The following is a 17,552-nucleotide window of genomic DNA, read 5'->3' on the forward strand; positions in this document are numbered from 1 at the left end:
CCTGAGTCTTCTCAATTTTGTTTTGGTTAAGTCTTGTTGAGTACTTTTGTACTCAGGGTTCGTTGACCCCTTGTTGCAGGTGAGCCTCATGAGCAAATCTATTTTGGATCGTGCTGCATGACTATCGTTCGTTCCGACGATGAGGAGTAAAATGTGTGATCCTTGGGCAGGATGTTTATTTTGTGTGTTATGTATATGTTATTTATGCCACTCCACTACTACTATGGTTTGTAATAATTATCGAACTTAGTTTGTAAGGTTTGAAACAACTGGTTTGTAAACTATGCTATCGTAAGACTTCCGCTGTTTTTACTCTGGTATTGATATTTGAATAAATATTATAATACTGCAATGACTCTGTAACGTGATCCTGCTCAGAAATCGTGGATGATTCGGGGTTCCCCGAGGACACCTGACAGTCTTTTTAAGTTAATGGAAACATATGCATAAAATGTCAAAGGTCGTCGGACAGTGACAGGTGCATGTGGGCCCTATAACTTAGGAGGTTCTGCCACATCAATGATCTAGACTAGATCAAATTTGGGAAAATGATCCTCACCCCATTGATTAACATTGATAATCTCAACCCTACCAGCGGTACTATTTATATTTTTAGCCTTTGTGGTCATTGATGACAAAGGGGGAGAAATAGTGTACAAAGATAAGTGAAAAGATAGTAAAAGGGGAGAGAAATAAAGATACAAGTGATAGGGGGAGAACTCGACATAAGGGGAGAAATATGACAAAGGAAAGGAATCAATTAAAATTTTGAGCACACAAGTAGGGGGAGCAAGCTCATAAACTTGTATGGTGTATTTGAATGTGCATTTCATATGTTTGCTTGCATGGCACACGTTTTAAATTTCGTTATCCATGCTTGTGTGATGTATGCTAGTTGTAAGATTGAATGATGAAATAAAATCACTAGATAACTTTCATTTCCAAGTATTTTCAATTGGTATCTTTTTGAAGTATGATTTCAAGTAGTATAAAGCTAACCATGATGCTAAGGATGGTATAATGGTGCACTCCGATTGGTATCACGCTTCAAAGGTCCATCTTTTATACCTTAGCATCATTTGATAGACATTGTCTCCTATATTTCCTATCTAAGCATATGTGCAAGCTACAATCTAAACTCTTAGCACATATGTAGGGAGAGCAATTGCTACCATTTGGGGTTCATGAAACTTGTCCATATCCTTTTACACATGGTAAAAATGCTTAGGCAAGCAACATGGATTCAATTGAATTTTCAATTCATATCTTTGTGAAAGGGTTGTCATCAATTACCAAAAAAAGGGGAGATTGAAAGCTCTAGTTTGGTTTTGGTGAATTGATGAAACCCTAAGTGCTAACCTAGTTTATCAAGTGATCATGAGATAGGTAGCACATTCCAAGTGGTGAAGCAAATGAAGATCATGACATGATGATGGTGATGCCATGGTGATGATCAAGTGCTTGGACTTAGAAAGAAGAAAGAGAAAAATAAAAAGCTCAAGGCAAAGGTATAAACCATAGGAGCTATTTTGTTTTGGTGATCAAGACACTTAGAGAGTGTGATCATACTTAGGTTTGATAGCCGTACTATTAAGAGGGGTGAAACTCATATCAAAATGCGGTTATGAAAGTGCCACTAGATGCTCTAACCCATTGCATATGCATTTAGGATCTAGTGGAATGCTAACACCCTTGAAAATGTTTGTGAAAATATGCTAACACATATGCACAAGGTGATACACTTGGTGGTTGGCACATTTGAGCAAGGGTGAAGAAGTTAGAGGTGAAAAGGAGTTAGTCTCACTGGTCACAAGGTGACCGAACGCTGGTCCTAGTGGAACCGGCGTGTCCAGTCAGTTGTAACAGCAGAGATGCTGGCGTAGGTCAAACGACCAGACGCTGGGTTGCTCAGCGACCGGATGCTGACGAGGTGTGTTCGGTCCTATTGTCGGGCAGCACATAGAGGCTAGGGTCTGTAACCGGACGATGGCAGGGTCCGGTCGTGCTTGACCGGACGCGTCCGATGGGCGAAAAGCGTTTCTAGAACCTTACCGGAAACGACCGGACGCTGGTGGCTCAGTGTCCGGTTAGTTATAGTGCAGAGTCCGGTCAACTCATGTTATCATTGAAGTCGGGACACATGGCTGTCGTCGGACGACCGGACGCTGAGGTCCAGCGTCCGGTCAACTTGACCGGAGCGTCCGGTCAGCCCGCGTTGTGCCCAGTGAAGGGGTACAACGGCTCTATTTCATGGGGGTTTCTATTTAAGCCCCATGGCTAGTTGAAGCTCACACCTTTGGCCATTTTCATTGACATAGCAACCTTGTGAGCTTAGCCAAAGCCCTTCCCACTCATCTCCATCATTGATTCATCATCTTTGTGAGATTGAGAGTGAATCCAAGTGCATTGCTTGAGTGATTGCATCTAGCGGCACTTGGTGTTCGTGTTTCGCTGCGGATTTTGCTTGTTACTCTTGGTGGTTGCCGCCACCTAGATGCCTTGGAGCAGCAAGGATCGTTGAGCGGAGAGTGGTGATTGTCTCTGGCTCCGATCGTGGCGATTGTGAGGGGTTCTTGACCTTTCCCCGGCGGAGAGCCAAAAGGTACTCTAGTGGATTGCTCGTGGCTTGTGTGATCCTCATCTTATGTTGGTTGTGCGGCACCCTATTGAGGGTTTGGCGTGTGAAGCCAATTAGCACGTGAACCTCCAAGTGAGTGAATCGCCATAACGAGGACTAGCTTGCCGGCAAGCAAGTGAACCTCGGTAAAAATCATTGTGTTCGTCATTGATTCCGAGATGATTAGTCTTCATTGTTATTCATCCTTGTGATTGATTGGTTCCTTCATCTACACGGTGGTATAACCTTCTTGATCTCTCTCTTTACATTACCGCAAACTAGTTGTCAAGCTCTTTAGAGTAGCTAGTTGTGAGAGCTTGCTTGGTTGGTTGGTGTGGCTCTTTAGTTAGTCTTTTGAGAGCACACTAACATAGGGTAGTGTCATAGCTATTGTGTGAATAGATACTATCTAAACTAGAATCGTGGTAGGTGGCTTGCATTTTGAGTAGGCTAGCGCAACACTTGCTTCGCCTCTTAATTGTCTAACATTTTTGTTAAGTGTTGTTGTAGAAATTTTTATTAGGCTATTCACCCCCCTCTAGCCATTAGGACCTTTCACCGGGCCTTCCCGCGTTGCTCCTTCCCACAAGGCACCTGGCCCCTTCCCTCGCTGCTCCGCGCGCCTGCGTCGCAACACCATCCAGTGCCGCGTCCACATCCACATCGCTCGTCGTGGAAGGGAAGGTAGAGGAGGCCTTCGCCTGTGCCCCCATCCACCTCACGTCTTTGACAAGGGAAGCCTGCGCCACCGCAGTTTCCCACCACGTAGGCCGTTGTCGTCGGTAATACTGTGTTTTTTAAGTGTTTTCAGGCATTTTCAAACATGTTGCAAGCCTATGTTTCAAATGTTTCAGTTGTTTCAGACGTATGTTTCAAGTGTTTCATACAGGTGTTGCAAAAGTATATCGGGATGTTGCACATGTTGTAATGGCTATACACGTATGTTTCAATTGTATGTTTCATCTGTTCCAGATGAATGTTGCAAAGTAGATCAGGATGTTACATATACATGCATGTTACAAGCATATGTTTTAAGTATTTTCAGGTGTTTCATGCGTATGTTTGCAAGTGTTTCATCTGAATGTTGCATATGTTTGCAATGGTTTTCAAATGTGTTTCAGGCGTTTTCGCAAGTGTTTTCGGACGCTTATTTCAAGTGTTTCATCTGTCTTGCTTTGTATGTTGGAACTGTTGCATCTGTATGCTTTAAAAATATATCAGGGTTGCACATGTGATACGCATGAGAAGCGGACGGCGGCGTGGACGATGTCCGGGGTAGCACGGGCGACGTCGTCTAGGGTGGCGTGGGGCCACTGCTGGTGCGCGAGCCCGACATGCTAGGCGCTCGCGTCCCATCAAAGATTTATGCATTGAACAACTCGAAACTGATGAGAATGGTCGCAAATACAAATGTTCTCTCAAACAGGTAAAGGATGGCCAAGATGTTGGCCGAAGGTGAACACCATCACTCAACGTCTCAAAGCTGATTAGGTGCTGGGCACGGTGGCCTGTACTGCAGAGCAAACCAACCAAAACAGAACGGTGACCAGAAACCAAAATAGAGCAAAGTGGAGTCCGCAAGCATAGTGTTGCAGTCCAACCAAGGAGGTGCCCATTGTGGTTTGTTAACTGCAAGTAATAACTCTAGCACCACTGGATTGGGACCGATCATTTCCCGAAACACCTTACTGTCCCTCCTCAGGGATGTTGATAGCACCATAGAACAGAAGAGAACTCATTGAGGAAACAGAGTGAACGGTGGTGGTGTACCTGCTTGGCATTTCTTCAGACACCAGACGAGCGTTCAATGAAGTTGATGAATGCATGTTTGAAAAGGCAATCACTGCAACTGGTAAAGGCTGGACATGTTTGGAGGCGACTAGGAACACAAATGCAACGATGGGCATTTCATCGAACAAATGGTGGACGTAGAGGCTGACCTGCAGCAACGCCATCTAAACATACTCGTAGATGAAATGTAAGTATATAACATCCGGCTAGTCTATGATCAAGATTGTGGGATTTTTCCTCACTTTGATGGCAAGCCACCAATTTATTTTCTTGAACTTCCGAGCAACCAGAATGTGATCAGAGTCCACATCGTTGGTTACTGATCTGAAACCCATGTTCATTACTGTACTTCAACTTGAAATGTGTGTATATATATGCCTACATCGTTCGGATTAAGTTTTCTCATCAAATTGGCGCGAACAACCGCGCACAAATCGAAACAGACAAAATGGGAGCTCAAATCGAATCACTCAAAGCAGACGTCAACCAAAAAAAAAGATACGAAGAACTGAGCTCGTGATGTGAGAACATCATCTCGCAACAGGAATGTTATTCCTCCCGCAGGCCGCAGCGCCCATCTGCCGCCCATCTATCAGGACACCATGCTGCTCTTCTTCTTGTTATTGGCGACCAGCCTCCGCCAGAAGGTGGTGACCTCCTTCTCGATGTCGTGCACCGACTTCTTGGGCTGCTCCGGCGCCTTCTTGCCGGCGTGCGCGTCCATGTCGGCCATGGTCTTGCCCAGGTCGGCGATGAGCCGCTCGGCGTGGCCGCGGCTGAAGTCCTCGCGGATGACGACGCGCATCACGGGCACGTGCTCGGCGTCGGCGGGCATGGTGTAGGCCGGCACGATCCAGCCGAACCGCCGGAGGCTCACGGCCACCTCGAACACCGTGTACTTGGAGGAGTCCTTGAGGGAGAAGGCCACCAGCGGCACGCCCGAGTCCTTGGACACCACGTCGAAGTAGCCCATCTTCTCGATGCCCTCGCGGAGCACCGTCGCGTTGTCGCGGCAGTTCTGCATCACGTCCTTGTAACCCTGCCCAGTGCCAGACCGTGGTGCCGATCGAAACGACGTCATCAGTTACAAGCCCAGCGAATGTATGTCGTCAGTAGCATAATGCAAGCTAGATGTTGCGGTTACCTCGAATCCGAGGCGGATGAGCTGGTAATACTGCGCGATAATCTGGCTCGAACCTGTCCAATAAAGAGAGCAGGCAGATGAACTCACTGTTACTGTTGCTCAGTGAAAGTCGATCTGAAAACAAATTCAAACGAAAGTAACCGTGCCTTTGGAGAAGTTGAGCGTGAAGGTTGGCTGGTCGGCGCCGAGGTAGTTGATGTGGAAGATGAGCTCGTCGAGGAGGTCCTCCTTGCTCCTCCAGATCACCCAGCCGACGCCGGCGTAGACGAGGCCGTACTTGTGGCCGCTGACGTTGATGCTCTTCACCAGCGACAGCCGGAAGTCCCACTCCAGCTCCGGGTAGATGAAGGGCGCGATGAAGCCGCCGCTCACCGCGTCCACGTGGATCGGGGTGTCCCACCTGACAGAAAATAACCAAGCCGGTCGAGATCAGTTTAGGCCCGAACCTGTATTTTGGTTGAGAATGAGACGATCGGCCTCGATCGGCGCGCGCACCCTGTCTCGGCGTTCTTGGCCGTGAGCAGGTCGTTGAGCATCTTGACGTCCTCGAACTCGCCGTTGAGCGTGGAGCCTAGGATGGCGGCGACGCAGATGGTGTTCTCGTCCACCATCTCCGCGGCCTTCTCGGGGTCCATCACGTAGTACCCTTCCTTGAGCTTCACCTCCTTGAGCTCCACCTCGAAGTACCTGGCGAATTTCTCCCAGCACACCTGCAAGGGCACGGCGTGCCAGCCCAGAAATCATTCATTTGGTTTAGTTTGGCATGGCCAGCACCTCATGCATTGATGCATGGACGATAGACGATGCAGGCAATGTACCTGGACGTTGGCACCGGTGACGATGTTGGGCTTGTCGTAGGGCTTCCCCGCCGCCTTCATCTTGTTCTGCCACTTCCTCTTGAACGCCAGCCCGGCCAGCATGATGGCCTCCGAGGAGCCGACGGTCCCTACCCCAACCGCCGTCTCGTCGTCGCCGATCGGCGCGTTGAAGAGGTGCGCGATCATGTTCACGCACCGGTTCTGGAGCTCGGTGGTGACGGGGGTACTCATCCATGTCGACATAGTTCTTGTTGATGGAGGACTGGATGAGCTTGTCGCACTCGGGCTCCATCCACGTGGTCACGAACGACGCCAGGTTCAGCCGCGGCCCGCGGGTTCCCGTCCAGCATCAGTTCGTCGTTGATGATCTAGTACGCTGCCTCCTTGGGGATCGACTGCTCCGGCATCTTGAACCTGCGTGACGACGGCACGCAAAGTCCCACTCCGGATATTCAGCTGAGAAAACCAGAGACTCCGGCCGCAAATCAATCAAGCGGCCGGTGGGCCAATAAGGAGCAGGATATACCTCGGAAGTGCGGTGCGCACGTAGCGCGACGCGAAGGTGGAGCAGTGCAGATGGGACTCGGCGTCGTTTCGTATTCGCCGTGGACAGCGCCATTTTGTCCTCTCCCCCTTGGGGTTCAACGGTGGCGGATCTCTGGCTTTGTCGTTGCCGGTAGAGAGCTAGTTAAATTTGCCGTGTCCGAGATGAGAGGAGCAGATCAGAGGATGGGGGCAGAGAAGTGGCGATGGTTTATAAGGAGGACGAGGGGCATGGCCGCGACGTGGTCGGGGCGCCATGGTTCTTGCCGAGACCAACGGGCGCGCGCCACGCTGGTACGTCGGACCAGGCGCATGGCTTTCGGCACTGAACTCGGGTGTGTCTATCACGCCCCGATCTGCTTATCGCAATTCTTTGCACTACAAGTCTACACCTACAACTTACAAGGCTACGACTATTCTAACTTGAGTTGAAAATCATATGGACGGTTCATTCTGGAAAAACACTGTTCCTCAATGGTCTTATAAAAACTCATCTCTATCAGTCGCCTAATTAAAATCACACGATGTGTTAACCTAGTGTAATTTAGCATAGTTGAATCCGGTCTTAATCTTAAACTGCATACTAAAGCAACACACATTTGGGCTCATATATACTAGCTTCACTAGTAGAGAAATGATCTTTGATCCACTTCAAAATTTAGCTTTAGTCCTGATATTTTTCGCGTCTGGGACTAGAGAAACTTTTAGTCCCGGTTGGTAGCTTCAACCGGGACTAAAGTCCCTGCCCAACGGCTACCGCGGCAGGCTTTTGCTGCAGGGGACCTTTAGTCCCGGTTGGAGCTACCAACTGGGACTAAAGGTTAACTTTTACTCCCGATTGGTCCCTCCAACCGGGAGTAAAAGTCTACTCTCGGCTGGAGGCTCCGTCCGGGACTAGAAAGTGACATTTAGTCCCGGTTTCTATATCCAACTGGGACTAAAGGTCCCCTCCTATATACCCCTTCTTCCTCCCCGAGCCCGAGCCACTTCGAGCTCAGTGTTCTTGCTTCATCGCCGGCCTCTCTTCTTTCTCATTGCCTTTCTTCGATTCCTCATCGATTCTTCGGTTCTAAAGGTTACCAACTTTATACTCTCATGTTTCATCAGTAGCATAGCTCATTTTATGGACTAGATATATGTGGTTTTTTATGGTGGAGTTTTTTTATTTGTAAGCCATTTAAGCACAAAATCACTTTAAAGTTTGCATATTTAGATGAAGGAAGGTTAAAGTAGTTATTCAAAACTAGTATTCAACTTTCATTTCTAGCATGCATAGCGCACTTCATGGTTTAGAGATATAGAGAATTTTAGAGTTTTTTTAATTTTATTTGTTTATAAAATGAGAAATTTATATTATATTAAAAATGAGTATAGAGAGTAGATGGCAACTGCTTCTGGGTCTTCGGTCTCTCATCGGGTTTCAAAGCGACTGAGGCCGGACCTCCCTCTCATTGCATGCGGCAAGTGTGAGGAGAAAATTGTGATGGAGTACCGGGTGAGGAAGGAGTGTCCCAACAAGGGCCGTATCTTCTACAAGATCGCAATGTGAGTTATTTTGTCGCATTTGATGATTATGGTTAATTTATACTTATTTTCATGATGATTATGATTAGAGTTCTAATTTTTTGTTTTAATTTTAGTGGGATGGCACTGGATGTTTAGGCTGGTACTGGGAGGAAGAGTATGTTAAACACATGCAAAACTCTCTTGCACAGGCGGCTGATGAGGCAGTGATCCTACGGAAGAAGCCCATAGATATTGAACAAACGCATGACTTGTCTGTTTTAGTTGGGATTGGTCGCGAAATCCTTATGCTGCTGAAGTACATTTTAGCTTTAGTTTTTTAGTGGTAGTTGGGATTGTCTACATTGTAGCGAGACTTTCATAAATTAATACCTTGTGTGGTGGCATGCATGTTGTATAATTAACTAATTATGTTTTAGGTTTTAATATGGTATGTATGTCATGTAATGCAGATGAGCTGGCATTGGATGTACAATGCTGATCGCCGCTCCCAAGAGTTCATTGAGGGCGTGCATTCTTTCTTACATGTGGCCGAGGCAAACAAACGCGATGGTTTCATGTGCTGCCCATGTGCCATATGTAAGAATTTGAAGGAATATGCTAGCTCAAGGAGTCTTCATTCACACTTGTTGAAGTCGGGTTTTATGCCAAACTATATTTGTTGGATGAAGCACGAAGAAACCGGGGTTGTAATGAAAGAAGGTGAAGAAGAACAATGGGACAATGATGACATTATTGCTGAATATGGTGCCTTCAGTGATACTGCAATGGGGGAAGCTGAAGAAGAGGTAGGGCAGAAGATGAGCCCGCTGATGATCTTGGTCAGGCCATTCGTGACGCACAAAGAGAATGCGAAAGTAAAAAGGAGAAGATCAAGTTCGAGCGCATGCTAGAGGATCACAAGAAATTGCTATACACAACTTGTGATGCGGGGCAGAAAAAGTTGGGTACCACACTGGGATTGCTGCAATGGAAGGCAAAGAATGGTGTATCTGACAAGGGATTTGGGGAGTTACTAAAAATCCAAAAGAAGATACTTCCAAAGGATAACGAATTGTCCGCCACTACGTACGAAGCAAAACATGTAGTCTGCCATTTGGGATTAGAAATTCAGAAGATACATGCATGTCCTAATGACTGTATCCTCTACCGTGGTGAGGAGTATGAGAAGTTAGATGCATGCCCGGTATGTCATGCATCGCGGTATAAGATCAGGCGAGATGACCCTGGTGATGTTGAGGGTGAACGTCCTACGAAGAAAATCCCTGCCAAGATTATGTGGTATGCTCCTTTAATACCACGCTTGAAACATCTGTTCAGAAATAAAGACCATGCAAAGTTGTTGCGATGGCACAAAGAAGACCATAAGGTAGACAATATGTTGAGACACCCTACTGATGGGTCCCAGTGGAGAACAATCGATAGAGAATTCCCAGAGTTTGCAAATGACGCAAGAAACTTAAGGTTTGCTTTAAGTATAGATGGTATGAATCCTTTCGGGGAGCAGAGTAGTAGTCATAGCACTTGGCCTATTACTCTATGTATCTACAACCTTTTTTCCTAGGTTGTGCATGAAGCGTAAGTTTATTATGATGCCTGTGCTCATCCAAGGCGCAAGGCAACCTGGCAACGACATCGATGTGTACCTAAGGCCACTAGTTGAAGAACTTCTACTTTTGTGGAACAGACCAGGTGCACGTGTGTGGGATGAGCACAAACAGGAGCACTTTGACCAATGAGCATTGTTGTTCGTAACAATCAATGATTGGCCTGGTCTAAGTAATCTTTCAGGACAATCAAACAAGGGATATAATGCATGCACGCACTGTTTCGATGGCATTAAAGGTATATTCTTGAAAAAATGTCGAAAGGTCGTGTACCTTAGCCATCGTCGATTTCTTCCTGCGAATCACCCCCTAAAAAAGAAAGGCAAGCATTTTGAAGGTAAGACAGACCATCAGACCAAGCTGGGCAACCGAACTGGTAAGGATGTACTCAATATGGTCAAGGATGTGAAAATAGTATTTGAAAAGGCACATGGCAGCGAACCTGTTCCGAACGACGCCGACGGTCACGCATCCATGTGGAAGAAGTTCATATTTTGGGAGCTACCCTATTGGCAAGTCCTAGAGGTCCATAGCGCGATCGACGTGATGCACCTAACGAAGAATCTTTGTGTGAACCTGCTAGGATTCATGGGTGTGTATGGGAAGCCTAAGGACATACTTGAAGCATGACAGGACCTGCGATGTTTGAAAGAACGAGACAACCTGCATCTAGAGAAGACAGTTGATGGACGCCATTACTTAAGTCCTACCAGCTACACTCTTAGCAAAGAAGAGAAGGAAAGCATGTTTGAATGCCTAGCAAGCATCAAGGTACCATCTGGATTCTCCTCGAATATAAAGGGTATAATAAATATGCCAGAGAAGAAATTCCTAAACTTAAAGTCCCATGGCTGCCATGTGCTCATGATGCAATTGCTTCCAGTTGCATTAAGAGGAATTCTACTTCCAAATGTACGTCTAGCCACCATGAAGCTATGTGCATTCCTTGATCGTTTGATTTTTTATCTGCTCCCTCCAGTTCATCATTCTATATCACTAGTCTTCTATCTAGTTCACTAGGTCCTACCAAAGCATAGTCGCATACAGTACAAGGCCATGTCGCTCAACGCTGGTATCCCTCTTGTACTCCATCGATGGCTTCATGCCTATCGCACCATGTCATCGCCCCTCGGTCTCTCCATGAGACCCATCCGTTCACTCCTCAAATATACTCTGATATTCATTTGCTCCATTTTAATTTGATTTTCAATTTATTTATGAACTAAATCTTTGGGAAATGACCATCCCATCTTCCATTCAGTACATGTGTGTTTGGTTGGGTGGCCAACCCCAGACCTGGTTCTTTTTTTTAATTTAACACTTTTTGAAAACTAATTTTAAATCTAACACGGTCGTTTTTTTAAAACTAACGCTTTTGGCCGCACCTATTGCCCTGGCATGGCCAAATGCCTGTGCCGCGCCATGCATGGTGGCGCGGCAGAGGGCTGACGTGGCGGCGACCGGAATCGCTGACCGCTGACGAGGCAGGGCCTGCCGCACCATCGACCTTGGCGCAGCAGTGATGCGCCTTGATCCGTGGCACGATAGAGCCGAATAAAACCCCACGACCAGTCCCGCCTGCCCGAGTAGCAAGCCCACCTGGCCACCGCGCTCGCCGCCCGCCCGGCGGTACATGGACGGTTTAATCGGAACGCGTCGCGCCGATAGTGGGAGTTATTCTAAGTATTGCTTAACGTAAAATCAATAGTGGATTTGTTTCTGTCTTTTGTTGAATTAGTTTCACGGCCGAATAGAGAATTTGATAAGGCAATGATTTTTTTTCCATCTTTCATAATACTGTTAACCACCATGTTAACTAATCGATTATGAAAAATTGGATCGGATTGAAACGAATATTTTTTTAAGGGAACTTATTTCTTGGGCATTTTGGCCCCATATTGTAGGATCGACGGCGACGCGACCATAGACCCCGGCTTCCTCGACCCCTCGCGTAAGACGCCGGCCACGGCGTCGAGATACGACGGGACTGTCGGTTCCCAAACTAGTTGCTATTTAATCTCGCCGGCAGTGCTGCCGCGACGCATAGAAACAAATATGAAGCAAATAAATAAAGTCCGTGTGCAAGTTGACAAGCTGCCACATAACATTTTCATTGGTTTGACATAAGTTTGACATAACATAACCAAATAACCCCGTAAGTTTCGGACGCCAATATTCGTTTGACCTAATAAACTAAGACCCAGGAGTGCAAGGATCCCTCGGATGCCTTTGTCTCTTCGGATTTGTTGGCAACACATTAGGAGTGTAGCCAACGTCGGTATGGTCGCGTCGACGGTGCGTACGGCTCGTACCCTGCAAGTATATGATACACACGATTACTTATAATTCTTTATGATCGTTAGTTCATGGACCATATGTATTTAAAGAAACTACCTTTGTTAGTACCTATGAGGCTCCTTGGGTACCAAGCGGGGCACCACCTAGCTGAGACATACCGATCTCATCCTGCGGCCAATCGTCCCACTAGTTGTGTTGCCTATGGAAGCCCGGGGGTCATCGTCGTCGTCATCATCGTCCTCGTCGTCCTCGGTTGTAGGGTCCTTCCCAGCGCTATGATGTGGTGGTATACGTACCGCGGAAGTGGCACTTGTCATCAGCTGAGAAGAGCCGGCTGGTGTCCTCAAAGAGGCTAAAGACGTGCCACCCGACCACGTCGGGAGTGGCGATTCCTCATAAGGAGTGTCCATGCAGCTCAGCTTCTGAGCTAGCTTTCTACAGCTCTTCTTCACCTTCTGCATAAATAGACGTTAAAGTTAGTGCATTTCCCGAATGCATATACACTTAAGAAACATTTTTGAAACGGACAAGTTTATGTTTACCTCCATAAAAGCCGCGAGAACGCCTGTCCCCCTCCCCTCTAGACTCATGACGCCGAAACACTGCTTCATTGGACAGCCTTGACAATTGTGTCGCCTGGGTATAGAAACGTGGTTGGACAGTTTTAGTACACATACTTAATACCAAAAGGATAACAAATTGTACCATTCAAGTATCTTACCACGTATCTTTGAAGCGGGACTCTCTATAGCTATGTGTCCTCCCTAGTGGTAACGTCGTACACATCTTCGATGACATCTTCCTCCGAGTCCTCGTCAATCGCCTCCTCAGTGTACGGGGGCTTGATATGTGTCCTCGTAGACCTGTGAAGCCACCGCAGGTACTTGTCGAAGGTGTGCTGGTCGTATGGAGGACCCACATGGACCGGATGTCGTACCCTATTCTACCACAAATAGATGTGCGCGTTGTGTGTCACGCGCCAATCCTTGGTCCTGTACCTCTTCCTGCGGTCATACCTGCAACAAAACGATGTTAGTTGTACCACACACACCTCTAAATTGTAGCTTTGTTATTAATTAATAACACAACCCGTGCAATCCTTGGTTGGTGGGGTAAAGCGGTGGTGGGTAGCCTGTCATTCTTCCAAACTGTCTGCAGACCCTGATGGGCAAGTGAATCTCGACCACATGGAAGAAAATAAGAGGGACGTCGTAGCGATACTCGTCTGACTTGTCCCTAGTGACAGAACTGAGATAGTACTAGAGCTCCGGAGCATCCCAAGGACACCAATGCACCTAAAATTTCATAATTGAGTTAGGTTGTGATATAGTATACATCGAACAAGACACGTGTATGATAGTAAAGAGAGCGTAACCTAGTGCTGTGTCAGGACATCAAGACCGTCCGTGTACTCCCTGTACTTGCGCCTCGCATTTCCTCTAACTAACTCTAATTCCATCCAGATAAACAGAGCTGTAGGGAGTGTATTCTGCCCGTTCCATTGTTGCATTGAACACGATAATGAATTAGCCATTAATAAACTCATCATATGTAACCATATCGAAGAATATAATGAACCGAAGTACTTACCGGTAAACTAGTACTAAGTGGCCTCCCAATGGGCCATCGTTCCCAACACCAAACCTAGAGTAGGTACGAGCAACCTCCAAGGTTCGCATACCCTGAGGTGCGACAGCAGACAACGCATAGCAGTTGATACGTTCATGCTAGGACTGCGCTACCCTAGCTGTACGTCGCTATGTTCTCCCATGGCTGACGTAGTATGTCAAGGAAGATCCAACTGATGGTGTTGCCCGAGGCGTCTGAGAAGAGAAAAGCACCAAGAAAGTGCCAGAGCCACACACGAGCGAACCTGTCGATCTGAGCCTCCTCACCCTATGGGTCCAAGTAATCAAAGCACTCCGTGATCTAGGACGACGAAACACCAAAAGTTTTCCTAAAATTTACCAAAGAAAATGAGACCCGATGGCTGCAGGAAAGCAATACAAGTATTAAATAAGCTTCAATTTCTCACTTATTTTTCTTGAAAGCCTCGTCGTTCGGTGGAAGAAAGCTAGTAAACTGAGCCACCAGCTCCCTCCAGTGATCGTTGTCAACTATCCCTGTCACTGGAAGTCCCCCCAACCGAAGGGCCAAAAATAGCCTTCACGTCCTGCATGGTCAAGGTCATCTCACCACAAGGTAGGTGGAACATGTGGGTCTCAGGCCTCCACTTGTTATAAGAATAGAACGACTGTTAGTTGCCTCAAATTTGTTACAAGAAAGTTTACGTACAAAGAATGCACTCGCATCTGTCTACAACTGCAGTAAGTAGTGCTGGGTCAAGGGGCGGAAGACCGTGATTGATACACGGACAAGCTCGAGGAAGCCGGCACGCCATATGTACGGCGCATAACGCTCGTCCCACTAGTGCGCCCTGGTGTACGTGTGGGGCCTCAAAGTAGGCAAGGCCACCTCCGCTTCGTTGTCACTCAAGATGTGTGCTCGGTGCTGGTCGTCGTACTCCACCTCAAGAATGGGTACAACGGGTGCTGCGTGGGAGGGTCCATCCTGTTACAAATTAATAAACAAAGCGTTAGAGTATTCAAATTAACAAAATTCAAATTAACATTATGTAGCATTGCAAAATTTGAACTTCTTGTTATGCAATATGAAAGCACATGTATATATTCAAAGTAAAATTAACAGACATATCACGCATTAGTAACATAAACAACTTCATTAGAAATATAAGCATTTGACGAAACTTCATGAAGTCATCAAAATCGACGTATCACGCACTAGTAAGTATCGACATTTGTAAACTAGTATCTATACCCAAAATCCCTAACTAAATAACTAACTATAAACTAAATAATAAATACCTAATCAATCCCTAAACTCAAAATCCTAACCTCAAACCTAAAAACTATCCTAAATCACTAACTATCCTAAATCAATAACAATCATAAAACCCAAACTATCCTATATTACAAATTATCCTAAATCACTAATGATCCTAAAACAATAATAATCAAAATAACGTGAAATTGAGAGGGAGATATCTTAGGAGCGGGCGGCCTTGACGCGTCGGCGTTCATGGCGCGGCCGGCGCGTGCGCTGTGCGGCGGGAGTGACCGGGTGGGGCCACGAGCGGGCGCTGGCGGCGGGGGTGCGTGCGGCTAGCGGCGGTGATGCGGGCAGGGGCACTACGCGGCGGTGGGGGCGCTGTGCGGCTAGCGGAGGACGCGGCGGCGAGCGGGCGGGTAGGGGTGCATGCGGGCGGGGGGCTCGCTCATGATATTTATTTGGCCCCACCGCGCCATGCTCCGTGGCACGGTACTGCCGCACCAAGATCGGTGGCGCGGTAGGCCCCTGCCCCATCAGTAGTCAGCGATTCCGGTCGCCGCCACGTCAGCCCTCTGCTGCGCCACCATTCATGGCGCATTGGCGCGGCACAGGCATTTGGTCGCGTGCAGGGCAATAGGCGTGGCCAAAAGTGTTAGTTTTTTTTAAAAAAAAACTGACCGTGTTAGATTTAAATTAGTTTTCAAAAAGTGTTAAAATTAAAAAAAAAATCTCTAGAGTCAAGTTAGACTTGTTTGGTTAGCAGGAGATGGGCTGAAGCCCGGCCTTCCCGCGTTGCTCCTTCCCGCAAGGCACCCGGCCCCTTCCCTCGCTGCTCCGCGCGCCTGCGTCGCAACACCATCCAGTGCCGCGCCCACATCCACATCGCCCGTCGTGGACGGGAAGGTAGAGGAGGCCTACGCCTGTGCCCCCATCCACCTCGCGTCTTTGACAAGGAGGGGAGCCCTGCGCCACCGCACTTTCCCACCAGGTAGGCCGTGGTCGCCGGCAATACTGTGTTTTTCAAGTGTTTTCAGGCGTTTTCAAACATGTTGCAAGCCTATGTTTCAAATGTTTCACTTGTTTCAGATGTATGTTTCAAGTATTTCATACAGATGTTGCAAAAGTATATCGGGATGTTGCACATGTTGTAATGGCTATACACGTATATTTCAATTGTATGTTTTATCTGTTCCAGACGAATGTTGCAAGTGTTTTATCTGGATGTTGCAAAGTAGATCGGGATGTTACATATACATGCATGTTACAAGCATATGTTTTAAGTATTTTCAGGTGTTTCATACGTATGTTTGCAAGTGTTTTATCTGAATGTTGCATATGTTTGCAATTGTTTTCAAATGTGTTTTAGGCGTTTTTGCAAGTGTTTCGGACGCTTGTTTCAAGTGTTTCATCTGTCTTGCTTTGTATGTTGGAACTGTTGCATCTGTATGTTTCAAAAATATATCAGGGTTGCACATGTGATACGCGTGAGAAGAGGACGGCGGCGTGGACGATGTCCGGGGCAGCGCGGGCGACGTCGTCTAGGGTGGCACGGGCCCACTGCTGGTGCACGAGCTCGACGCGCTAGGCGCTTGCGTCCCATCAAAGATTTATGCATTGAACAACTCGAAACTGATGAGAATGGTCGCAAATACAAATGTTCTCTCAAACAGGTAAAGGATGGCCAAGATGTTGGCCGAAGGTGAACACCATCACTCAACGTCTCAAAGCTGATTAGGTGCTGGGCACGGTGGCCTGTACTGCAGAGCAAACCAACCAAAATAGAGCAAAGTGGAGTCCGCAAGCATAGTGTTGCAGTCCAACCAAGGAGGTGCCCATTGTGGTTTGTTAACTGCAAGTAATAACTCTAGCACCACTGGATTGGGACCGATCATTTCCCGAAACACCTTACTGTCCTCAGGGATGTTGATAGCACCATAGAACAGAAGAGAACTCATTGAGGAAACAGAGTGAACGGTGGTGGTGTGCCTGCTTGGCATTTCTTCAGACACCAGACGAGCGTTCAATGAAGTTGATGAATGCATGTTTGAAAAGGCAATCACTGCAACTGGTAAAGGCTGGACATGTTTGGAGGCGACTAGGAACACAAACGCAACGATGGGCATTTCATCGAACAAATGGTGGACGTAGAGGCTGACCTGCAGCAACGCCATCTAAACATACTCGTAGATGAAATGTAAGTATATAACATCCGGCTAGTCTATGATCAAGATTGTGGGATTTTTCCTCACTTTGATGGCAAGCCACCAATTTATTTTCTTGAACTTCCGAGCAACCAGAATGTGATCAGAGTCCACATCGTTGGTTACTGATCTGAAACCCATGTTCATTACTGTACTTCA

General features: G+C 47.0%; 1 pseudogene; it reads right to left on the minus strand.

Moving 5' to 3' along the window:
* Positions 1 to 4,791: 4,791 nt before the first annotated feature.
* Positions 4,792 to 6,989, minus strand: LOC136497359 (glutamate decarboxylase-like; annotated as a pseudogene).
* Between the last annotated feature and the right edge of the window lie 10,563 nt (positions 6,990 to 17,552).

This window comes from Miscanthus floridulus, chromosome 12 (genome assembly GCF_019320115.1).
Source record: "Miscanthus floridulus cultivar M001 chromosome 12, ASM1932011v1, whole genome shotgun sequence".
NCBI classification, from domain to species: domain Eukaryota; kingdom Viridiplantae; phylum Streptophyta; class Magnoliopsida; order Poales; family Poaceae; genus Miscanthus; species Miscanthus floridulus.